Genomic DNA, 12,662 nt, shown 5'->3' on the forward strand with positions numbered 1-12,662 from the left:
AGAGTCAATGGTTCTGTACAAAAATAAGGAGATGTGGTATGCTTGCCAATTAGTGAATTGCCAATAAACCAACTATCCACCAGAGACCAACAGATAAAAATTAAACGAAGGAACTAATTCCATACCTGAAATATGCTTCGCGATAAATGCCCTTGGATAACAAATGGTGAACAATTCGAAAGAGACACCAAACAACTTTATTTATACTAAAGGTACTTCAACTGAATTACAGGTTCCTAACTTGTTACAGGCATATATATAATAAAGCGGTGTTAAACATTTCGGTAAGCGTTCAAATCTCCCCTTACTATGGGCATCGATAAAATTAGAAAAGATTCGTATGATATGTTTGAGCTTTTAGTTTTGCCATTTGATAAAGGACTTTCGATTTTGAATTTTCCTTGGAGTTTGGTATTTTTGTTATTTTACTTTTTATAGTTTTCAAGATTACAACCAAAACGCCAAAATAGGTAAATTTGACATTTAAGTGCAATAATTTATATGCGGAGTCAACTGCTGATTTTGTGCATAACCTTTATTTGTAAATCTTGTTAATCTGATAGTTTTTGTTCTTCACAGTGTCTCGCTATCTACCATTGCCCCCTAAAACAAAACAGAATAATAATTTAAAAAAAAGACCAAAAAGTGGATTAACATAACTTTTATAAAGAGTTGGCAAATGATATTGCCCATATTAAAGTTTTTGTGGATCTGGTTAATTTCATACCACTAAAGTTTTTAAGATTTAAAACGAAATCGTCCAAAATGTTTGAATATCTCAATTTAATGGCATTCAATCATACTAGAAGTTGACTGATCATTTGCATTTTATATAAACGTTTTGAGATTTTTCATTGCATGCTTAGTGTTGCCTAAAATAACCGTATCAATGACTAGCTTCCTCTACAGATCGCTGTGATTATCTAAGGCGTCATTCTTTGTATTAATCTATTTGACATGAACATGGTGACATAATTTTGATTATGATAAAAAAAAATGTTTTGGTTTTCTTGTGTTAGTAACAATCATTTCAGAAATTCAACCTCTGTCGGTTTAATTAACATTGGAAAGTCTCCATTAAGGACACAGTGACCAGATTATAGCGCTAAAATAAATGACCACCTAGCACAACACCATCTAGTGAACACAAGTACTTACTAATTACTTTTCGATTATGCAATAACACAGATTTCAATGTTTTATTAACCGGTTAATGTCAGTTTTTGTATACGGTTTGAGAATGCAAAGACCTAAATTATTTTCGTAAATAAGATGACATTAATTTTAAGCAACCTTTGGATAGTAATGGCCTTTCCCAATATTGTTACGCAGTCATTCAAACCTTATCAAATAAATTTGTGAAGCAATCATAAAAGATTAATAGTGTTGCTAGACACTTTTCATGAGGCTGACTGATCTTTTAATTTCTTTACATAACCTTGATCTACTTTTCTATTTGTATTTCGATTACTTTTTTTTATCAATGCTATATGATGACTTCTATCAAGGTCATCACGGTCACATATCTAAGTCTATTATTTTCAATTTAGACTGTCCGGATGAAAGTAAATTCAGAAAAAAACCCGCTTCAGATGCATCAACTGTATAAATGTTATCTTCAATTACTATCGCTGTACGGATGTAACAGCTAGATGCAGCTCAGTGGCCATTGCTTCGCAACAGACGTGATTTATAAGAATATGAATCTAGAATAGCGCTTGGACTGATCAAACATATATAAACTCAAAAACTAATAAAACCTTTGAATAGACTTATTAAGAAGGGATATAGTTACGAGACTGTTGTCAGGTCATTAAAGATTGCATATTTTGGCGTTAATATTGATTCACTTATAGGGTCTTTGCATCGGAACTAAACACATTTATTCAAAAACCAGATGTTAGCATGACACGGGTTATGTTCTTCTCATATATGTTATGATGGTATGATACTAAACCCCTAACGGGAAGGATTGTGCCTGATGTTCATATGATGAAATCATAATCTTTCAGTCAGTTTAATTGAAGTCTGGAGCTGGCATGTCAGTTAACTGCTAGTAGTCTGTTGTTATTTATGTATTATTGTCATTTTGTTTATTTTCTTTGGTTACATCTTCTGACATCAGACTCGGACTTCTCTTGAACTGAATTTTAATGTGCGTATTGTTATGCGTTTACTTTTCTACATTGGCTAGAGGTATAGGGGGAGGGTTGAGATCTCACAAACATGTTTAACCCCGCCGCATTTTTGCGCCTGTCCCAAGTCAGGAGCCTCTGGCCTTTGTTAGTCTTGTATCATTTTAATTTTAGTTTCTTGTGTACAATTTGGAAATTAGAATGGCGTTCATTATCACTGAACTAGTATATATTTGTTTAGGGGCCAGTTGAAGGACGCCTCCGGGTGCGGGAATTTCTCGCTACATTGAAGACCTGTTGGTGACCTTCTGCTGTTGTTTTTTTCTATGGTCGGGTTGTTGTCTCTTTGGCACATTCCCCATTTCCATTCTCAATTTTATTACTTTCTTTGCGTAGCTCTGAATTAGATTTCAGTTTTTACAAGCACAGTACTCTGTTTCCTTTGTCTTTCAGTAAGTTGTTTTTGTGCTTGATAGTGATATGATAAGTCAAGTTTATTCTAACTGAGTTTAACAGTTTGTCTATGTTGTGTGAACATAAAGGTCTTGCGAACAATTATCATCTTCATTCATTTTCTTTTTTTACGAAAGCGTTCTGGTTCCTATTTTTGGAACAGTTTTTAATCGCACCCGCGTTTTTCATCTGAAAGATATTATTTTACTGTCAAACTTGTTTACAAGACATACATAACAAATTGTAACCACTTGATATGAACTCAAATAATTCCTACAACCATCTGAATAAACTGGCATTTGATTAACGAATACACGGAGGTATCTTCAAATTAATCGCTGATAGTCCCACTCTTGATTTTGATGAAAAAGTAAACAGTAAGTGATTTGCTGCAAGCATGTTTAGAAATTATTTTTGGAATTCAAAAGTTGCAAAATTGAAAATTTAAAGGATGGTTACTGTTCATTTTTTACCCCCCCCCCCCCGTAATATTTTGAAATCCCTCTGGCGTTTTTTTTTATATATTTAGTATGGACTCAAATATTTGCAAAGCATCACATATATTTTTCAATTCACATGGAAAAGAAATTTTGTATTACATATTTCATACAGTTTAGCATATATTTCTTCTATATATTTGATAAAGAAACATAACTTTCCTGCCAAAAAAACTTTGATTTCCCAAATCTCTAATCTCAAGACCAAGCATTTGGACCTATATCTTCTATTCATACTTTGGTGTGTTATTCATTCTCTATTATAGTTATTTGATTTTTGAAATTGCTCTTTTTTCGAATTTAGGCATCGAACATATTAAACAGTTTTTCTTACTCACGTCAGAGCTAGCATCGTACAAATAAATAGTACGGTTATTAGAAGAATATTCAGAAATATTAACCAATAAAAATGAATAAATGAATACTTTATCTTAAATACATTGAATAAATTATATATCAAACTTATAAACAAACAAACAACATAAAGCATTAATATATTCTCTGATTGACCATGCTTATTTTTATGTAATTACATAATGTCTGAATAAAAAAAACCAGTCGTTAATCAGCATACATTTACTAATTGCTTAATTATTTATTTTATAACAAGTACAATACAAAATAATTTCAGTCGATTTTACCTAGTTTTTGAGCATACAATCTTTAGTATTTCAATCACTTCTGACATATTTGTTGAAATTCAATTCATGGGACAAATAAAGTTACATAGTACCATTCTTATTACATTTTTAAATATAAATGTAATATTACCGAGACTTTGTACGATACTGTCACTTTTCTGCAAAAATCTTTGTAAAAGAATAAAAAGAATAAATAAATACTCTCATTCCACAATTAAATAAAAACAATTGCAAAAAGACCATACATTATTGAACATATACAAAAAATACGGATACACAGAAAAAAAAAAATCTAACAAATGAATATGGGGTAAATTCTATTAAATTCATTAAAAAAAAATTCAATCGAATTCATTGCAAACAGACTTCTTAACCAAATGTATACTTAGTTTACCTTTAGAAATCAGAAGCTTACATATATGTCATTAAATGTAGCCCCACCTTTTTTCAAACAAAATATAGTGGTATGTGGTATTTTTTGCCATTAACATAGCCATGTTTTTAAACATTGTAGATTCGCACTAAATTCCTACATTGACCCATATTACTTTTTAATCCAGTAAAAAAATAAAAAATAAGTGCATTCAACTTTCATTTTTATTACTTTTTCGCTAGTTTTTATCCATCGCGAGGCAGGCTCAAACATATGTAACTGACATGTTTATATCATTTTTTTTTTCTAATTTACATACCAGATAAACAAACTCAGGCTGAAAATGTCCAAATAGGAGGGAAACACATAAAAGGCCAATATACTACTATACAGACAACTTCATAGACAGTGTTAATGCAACCCTGAGATTTACACCGTGCAAAGTAAGTAACTTTAATCAAGGCTTAATCGGTTACAGAAAATGTCAAGCAGAAATAAAAATGTTAATAGCATTGAATTTTGAATTCAGAAGATGATAAGTAGTATTTATGAATGAACCAGACAAAGTCCTTCCCGAGACATATGGAGAATTGATGCTTATTGTCACTTAAACAAATATTTATATTAGAGCAGACATTTTGTTCGGAATAAAATATCATTAAGAATGGACTAATATCAGTTTTACACATTTAGTGATTCCCAAAACGTCATGTATCATTGTCGAAAGTTTTTTAATCTGAATTATCATAGCTACGAAAATGATAATACTAATTTGACATTGGCATCACTTTTAAATATATGATTTAGGGTTTATGATTTATATTTCCAAAAGTAAAAAAAATATATCATTTTGATTTTAAACTAGAAATAGAATTAAACATAATGAATTTTATCAGCTGTTGATAATTGAATGAAATCAAAAACAATTTTAAAAAGCATGGCGTTTAGAATAAATTCATATGCATATTTGTATATTAGTTATATCAAATATGATCACTGAAATTTTCACTTGTAAAAGTTATATAATGGTTTCTTACGAACCACCAAACTAATTTGTTTTAAACATTTATATCCAGTAACCAAAAAATGTTATTGAGCATTTATGAATTTGTTACGTTGAATATATAATTATTTAGTCTTTTGGTAACATTTTATGAAAAAGTCAATAAATACTGCACAAAACGGTTTCATTTTGCTCATATTGATGTTAAAAAGTAACCAACAGGAAAATATATATTTAATGTTGATAAGTGCACATATTAGAAACACTCATGCTACAGGTATATAAAAAATTTCAAATGTTTTAGCAATTTCCTACCTCCATAACAAATAAGGTGTTTTCCCTGCAAGCTCTAATAGTATTGTTTTGTTTGTTTAATAACCTTATATAAATTGCTAATCGGTCATCCTTATCAATCAAATGACTTTTCATGCTGTTTTGGATTATCAACCAAAGACTACACTCAATTCTTCATTCACTGTACTGAATGACAAATTCCATAGATATACTTTTAAAGACTGACCACCTGGTTAGTAAATGGTATATTTACTGTTGGTTTGGTTTTATATCGTCTATTACTTATGTTTAAAGCAATTCTTTCGAAAACTTAAACTCTGTCGGGGTAAGAAATAATGCAGTTAAAACAACCGACGCAGTAATCAAACAGGCATTTTAAATTAAGGAATCTATCTTCCTCGTTCAAAGCTGCGATTTGAAATTTAAACTCTGTCGAGGTAAGAAATTAATGCAGTTACAACTACCGACGCAGTAATCAAACAGGCATTTTAAATTAAGGAATCTATCTTCCTCGTTCAAAGCTGTGATTTCTTGTCTGGATTATGCTATATTTAAGGTATTTTTCGGTTCGATCAGCTCTTCAACGTCTGTAAAAGTTTTGGCGTTCTAAGTAATATGGCCTCGAGCATCACTGAAGAAACATGTATTGTCGAAATGGACATCTGATGCAGTATTATTAATAGTGTTTATGTTATATAAAATGAAGCTCAAATAATATATCATTTTGAGCTAGTTGTTATGGAAAAGTAGTACTTACTTACTTTTTTTCTATCTGATTTAATGCATGAATATATAGATGAACATCATCGTATGTCTATGAATTTTCAGCTCTCAGTTAAAGCTTATAAGACTTAAATTATTTCACGTAAATCATATGACATTAATTTGAACATCCTTGAGACAGTAATTGTACTTTGTAATCTTGTTATGTTCTTTATAGTTATATAACTATACAACTTCATGACAACATGAAAGATTACAAGTCCGGAAATCGTTTATAGGGGCTTATTTTGAGGCTAGGCTGATATTCTTATTACATAATGATAATTTCTTCAATTTGTATTCTAGTTCCTCTTGAGTCCTTTCAAGCATCTTTCAATCATCTTTTAAATAGGTATCTCGGATTGGTTATAATGACAGTACTAACATGTCATCAATATTAAAATCTTCTGTAAAAAATCATGAAAGATATCAGACTTATAGTTTTAAATAAAAAGTCACCAGTGTCTGAGCAGAAAGTTGAAGATACCAAGACCTTGTTGATATATATTCCGTATCAACTTCACAGGTAGTACATGATGATCTTGACGTGAAGATTCTAGGTACTGACGTTGTTCATCGTTTAGGTTACGTGTTATGGTGATCTAGTATCTGTCTTTGTAAATTATTCACCTTTGTGGTTTAGTTCATTTTTGGTGGTGTCCTTTTGGCGTGGCTCGGTACTTATGCATCCTGCCAATGTGTTGTTATGCTGTGGTCGTTTTTTGCATTCTTGTGTTTCATTTTTGCTTATGTGCTTTGTCTACATGCCATTTTGTTTTTCTTTGTTGACTTGTTTGTTTGTTGTTGTAGTGATTGGGATTGTAACACAGTGTTGTCTGCTGTGCCCCTGTTTTGACATTTTTTGCCTGTTTTGTCTATTGTTTTCGATAGGATGGAATTTTATGCGACTGTCATACAAGTAAGAGATTTTGCGAACTATAAAACTAGGTATGATCCAACATTTTCTAAATAAGAAATGTATGTTCCGAGTCAGGAATATGAAAATTGTTTTCCATTTGTTTGGTGTGTTTGAGCTTTTGAATTTTTATTTGACAAGAGAGACTTTCCCATTTGAATTTTTCTTGGAGTTCTGTATTTTTGTTATTTTGTTTTTTTTCAAAACATTTAGACATCCAAATCAAATGCGAAGTTGTAATGCTTTGAAAACAAAAATTCGAAAAGATGTACCAACTACACACAGACATCTTCATTAGTGTAGAACATGTAAGCATGTATTAGAAGATTTACTTATTCTTGTAATAAAAACATAGAAAAACAATGGAATTAATAACTCTAGAGCGTAAATGTTTTAGATAAATGATGTGCCTGTTATAGTAATTTCAAGTATTCGATCATTGGAATAACAAAAAAAGAATTTACAATAAAAATCAGCCAATAAAAATCAATGCATGTATCTGTTATTGAAAGAAAAATAAAAAGAAAAGATAATTTGTTTTGCAAATCTGCATGATTTGGTAAAATCGACAGAATTTTGAAACGCTTTTAAATGGTATTCGTAGTAACAACATTTTTTTTATTGGGCAGTAAAACTAAATTGGCAACCGCATCTCATTTCGAATGTTCAAGTATGAGCGTTCCTGATAAATGTAAATCCAGAAAATGTTTTGGATGCGCAAAATTTTATAAAGTGTTACTTTCATTGACTTAATACTTTTCACCGTTTCAGTCTTTCACGCTATTAAGATATACACTCATTTCGCATATTTGATGAAAAATCAATTAACTATATATCTTACAGCATTGAAAATGTAAGGATACAAATGAAAGTTGTCTAGCAAATGAGCAAATTAATACTTGTCTTCTTGTTTTACTTTGAGAGTAGAAACATGATAGGAATAGAAATGATTGCGAATGTGAAAAACGTTGATGAACATCCTAAATTAAACAAATTGCAAAAGATAATCGGCTAAACGACGGCTAGTATCCCTCGTGTCTATGATGATAATATAAATAATAAGTTTTCGTCAAATACATTATCATATTTTATTTTTTGGGATGAAACCTGATAAAGACATAGACACAAGTGCTCTTAAAAGAAATAATGCATCGATACCAGAAGTGGAATTCATTAAGGTATTTTTGTTGAAATGCGTAAATTTCGTCACAGTAATGACGTCATAGAAATATAAGAAGTGACCTTTCACACTAAAATGTCAAGATTAAATCAAACTGTTGATTTGTAATTTTAAATTGAAATAATTTTGAAAAGCTTTTAAAATACTATGTTTGTTGTTTCATGGGTCATCATACCTCTCCACTGAAACAATTCAAACGATGCTTGTTTTTTTATTCAATTATATATATCCCATTTATTTAAAGGATAGCATTCTGTTAAGTAAAATAAATTACAGTATTTCTTTTTCATATTCATACCAAATGGACATTCAAACTCATTAGTCGAGAACAAACTGACAGTGTCATGGATACAATTAAAAACAATTTAAAGTATACAAAATGCACCATAGAAAACTAAAGACTGAACCCCCCCCCTTCCGCCAAAAATAGGGGCTAATATCATGTTCTATAAAACAAATAGCATATGCTGCTCAACTTGTAACAACCTTCGTGTGTCTCATGCAAGTACAAACCTGACGATAAGTCTAATTCGGGAAATCATGTTGGAGGAAAATAAGACGGGATTGTGGATACGAAAATTGGAACATATCTGACGTTATCTGCAAAATATATTTAAAGTTAAAAGAAATACATCTAAGTGATACACTTCATCTTTGCTCCCACTGCATATTCGTACTCATGATGAAATCTGAACGATTTTGACAATAAAAGATATTTTCTTTATAAGAAGATTTTTAACTGTTTAAATTTCTGCTTAAGCAGAAGGAAATAAAAAAAAGGAACAATACTTTTAAAGATTACTATACAGTTATTCTAATTGTTTGAGACCGTCATGTGGCCTCTAAGTCATTTCTTGTTCGATGGATAATTGTCTCATTGGCAATCATACCACATCTTCTCATTTTATCGTGAAAAAACAACAGAGATCATTGGAATTCAAACCTAAGTTATAACCCTTGCAAAGGAAGTAAAATTGATCAAATACTACAATCGGTTACAAACAATGACAAATAATAACAAATAGGTTAATAGCATTTATAAGGCGATCAGTTATATTCCTTAATGATACAGACCAGCACTTCCTGTTAAAGACTTAGGAAGGATAATCCTTGTCACTACAGAAATGTCAATGATATAAACACCTATCTTGTCCTTAATCTATATCATAGCAGACATTAAATGAGTAATACATTATCAGCACAGACGAAATGAAATTAGTACAACTCAAATAAAGATTCTCTAATGCCCATTTTACGCAAAAATTGCTATACCAAGTCGGGAATATAACAATTGTTTTCCACTAGTTCTTTCGGTTGATATAATCGAGTGTTTAGTTTTTTTAGGCCGTGTGTACTCCATCTTTGGGTTCGGCAATTTTTTAAATAGTTGTTTCATTGTTAAACTGGCTTAATATTGTAGCACATCAAATTTAAAACAAGTTTCCTCAACAAACAAACAAATATTTGGTAAATTATCTAATATTTTTTTCTTATAAAGAAAACAATTAAAATTTTAATTTTAAACCGACAATGTAATCAGCTTTGTTTATCCAATGAGTTTTTATTGACATTGTAAAGAAAAGACTGTCAGCGACCGACTGTTTTAGACTCTGATGCATTCATCGTTTTACTTTAATATGAGTCATGATCGACATTGCAGCCTATCTCCTCGTTTGGTAAATAAATATTGTTTTTGTTTTTAATTGTTGTTAACAAAATAAAAAAAGAGAGGCGGACGTTACCAGTAGTATAGTCAAACTCAAAAGTATCATACTATTGTATTAATATTTGAAAAAAGGTACACGGAAACAATATAAATTTGTTGCTAACATAATATTGTAAAGTACAAGGACAGGCAAACATTATTAGTGCCAATAAGTATAAGTGGCATTTCATTGACATATTTAGAGACAAAAAATGATAAATTCATCGAATGAACACGACACCATATTTTTTTCACCATCGCTGAAAGAGAAATATCATGAAAAAACATTTCCCGGTTATTCATGTATCACATTAACAGATAACGAATTTAGATCAACATAATCATATTATGACTACGTATTGCAAATGTCTTTTAGAAAGCAGTTTTTCATTTACAGCAATAATTTTAATTAGTTTTTCTCCCTATAGTAATATTGTATAGGACGTAATGGACATTTTCAAAAATAAAAGTGCAATTTTGATGCCCTTAACTTGAAGTGAATTTTGTAACCATCTGGATGTTGCACAAGAGACATACATTTAATCAGGTGAGCGTTTAAATTAGACAAAAATATTGAATGACTGACGGCGGTTAAACGATTGGTCTGCACATTGATCACAATGACAATATGAAATGATTAGACGCGTTTAACAGTAGAGTCATTAGAGAAGGTAAAAGTAACATTATGAGCATATTCGAGTTACGTTTCAGGCTGAAAAGTCTTTATTTGTATTTGAGTCCATATTGTTACCTTATTTCATATGAGAGATTTAGAGAACATTGAAAGAGAAAAGTGACTTTACTGTTCAATTATTGTCGAAGGTCTCTTACTATGAAACCAGGTTCAATTCACCGTTTCTACAAAAGGAAATGCCTGTACCAAGTCAGGATTATGACAGTTATTTTCAATTCGTTTAATGTGTTTGAGCTTTTAATTTTGCATTTTTATGATAGGACTTTCTGTTTGAATTTTCCTTGCAGTTCAGTAATTTTGCTATTTTACTTTTTACTGTACAAGTCAATTTCCATGAAGTGCCGGTGGCTGTCAGAATGAAGACAAGACAAAACTGGGTATGGTAGACCTGATTAAAGTAACTTTAAAAAACACAAAAATATTCAAAACATGTGTTACTTAAAAAAGGTTAGAACATTCCCTATAAATTACCAATATACTTAGCCTTCTCTATTTTCCTTTTGAAGTTGTCAACAAACAAAGGACCTTCCAATATTCGAAATAAAATTATCCCTCTTTAAATTATTTCCAATACTAATATATTTAAACGTTTATTTAGAATATTTCAAGATCATTCATTATTATATTTGTAAAAGTCATTTTACGGTTTCCCACTGCTCTCTAGGTGGAAATGTTTTATTTATAAACAATTGATTCGCAATATTAATAAAGAATTATTTAAATTTTATGTAACTCTAGCTTTTGTTATCATAATTATGGATGTTAACATTCGAAAACGTTGTTCATTTTCATATAATTGTATAAAATAGTTGAATAACCGATATACAACTATTATTGTATTTTGCGGGAAAGACCGTGATTAAGTCACCTGATAAGAAATGCGTTCAGTGTTTGAAAGTGTAGGTGCCATTTTATTAAGCTTATAAGAATGAAATGTTAATCCATTCATCCAATAGGCTAGACAGCAGCATCCTTTAAGAGCTTAATCAAGACAAACATAAATACATCCTTAAAACAGTTTTCCATTATTCATTTATCACATAAACTGATAACGGAAAGGAATCAACATAACCATATTACGGCCACGTACTGCAGATGTTATGAAATAAAAAGTCACTCAGTTAATAATTATAATTAGATATCCTTTCTTTAGCAATACGGTTTTTAGAAATAAAAGTACAATCTTTGTTTCATCTCCATTAACTGACTGTATTAACAATCTGAATGAAAAAAAATAAAACACAGTTTTACAAAATAAACGTATAGAGTGATGATGATTGATTAAATGGTCAGTATCAATGATAAACACTCATGGGTTATGTCGTGGCGATTACACCTTTTGTCAAAGTTACACAATGGAATTAGTTGACGCATTAAGCAAAAAGTAATGAAAGATGTTCAGAATAAGGTAATGAAATGAATAGGTTAACTTTTAATTAATGTTTTACAGAACCAAGATAAACACATAGATAGCAAAATATTTTTTAAGTTCGTCGTTAGGTGTTGGAGAGAGTTGGTCACATATTTACATCAAACTTACTTGAAAGGATATCACCGGACGACTCTTACTTATCATGAGCAACAAGATGGCAAGATCGTATTTAGTCCTAATAATTATGACGTCTTGCAAGGCTATTTTAATTTTTTTTTCTGTGACGCCTTCCTACGACGTCATAACGCTGAAGTCATTTTTTTATTTACGTCTGGATGTTGAGAGAGAATTTTTTGGGGAACGTAGAGACCCATTTTGGGCATGAAATCTTCATTGCCGGCTAGGATTATTTGCATAGTTACAAAGTCTTACCTTTTTTGTGCTTATTGATGCAAAAAATTTCCAGAAATATCCAAAAGAAATGATAAAATAAGATACGATTCCATTTGAGTTGAGAAAATATTTACTTTGATTTCAAAATGGTTTTCCAAAAAATCCGAAATACGTCACTTCCGGAGAGTATAAAATATCAAAATCGGTAAAATTTGATGGACCAGAATTTCCGGAACGTTCGATT

The sequence above is a fragment of the Mytilus edulis genome, chromosome 4 (assembly GCF_963676685.1).
Source record: "Mytilus edulis chromosome 4, xbMytEdul2.2, whole genome shotgun sequence".
Lineage (NCBI taxonomy): Eukaryota > Metazoa > Mollusca > Bivalvia > Mytilida > Mytilidae > Mytilus > Mytilus edulis.